This window comes from Trachymyrmex cornetzi, unplaced genomic scaffold, assembly GCF_001594075.2.
Source record: "Trachymyrmex cornetzi isolate Tcor2-1 unplaced genomic scaffold, Tcor1.1 scaffold27, whole genome shotgun sequence".
NCBI lineage: Eukaryota > Metazoa > Arthropoda > Insecta > Hymenoptera > Formicidae > Trachymyrmex > Trachymyrmex cornetzi.
The window spans coordinates 18,579-18,801 of record NW_017297376.1 but is presented as its reverse complement, the minus strand read 5'-3'; the positions used below and the strand labels follow the sequence as shown (position 1 = coordinate 18,801).

The window sequence follows — 223 nt, the reverse complement described above, 5'->3', positions numbered from 1 at the left end:
AAATTTGAGTGCCTATATAGATAAAAAAAAAGTACGGAAACATCAATATTAAAAAAATCAAAAATTAAAGAATGTAAAAGACATAAATCAAAGATCCAGGATTTACAAATTCATCGCTCTAAGAACTAAGGTTTCATGTGTGCACAGAATTTGAAGGTGTCAAAACATTAAGAATATGTAATATACTACAATATCAAGATATTCAAAGAAGAGGCGAGTACTT

The 223-nt window shown here is 27.4% G+C and overlaps 1 protein-coding gene across 1 annotated transcript in view; it reads right to left on the bottom strand.

The window, feature by feature from the left end:
- LOC108761848 (probable multidrug resistance-associated protein lethal(2)03659) overlaps nt 1-223 on the bottom strand; it is a 2,389-nt gene that overhangs the window by 1,296 nt on the left and 870 nt on the right. The gene's annotated exons all lie outside the window — the stretch shown is intronic.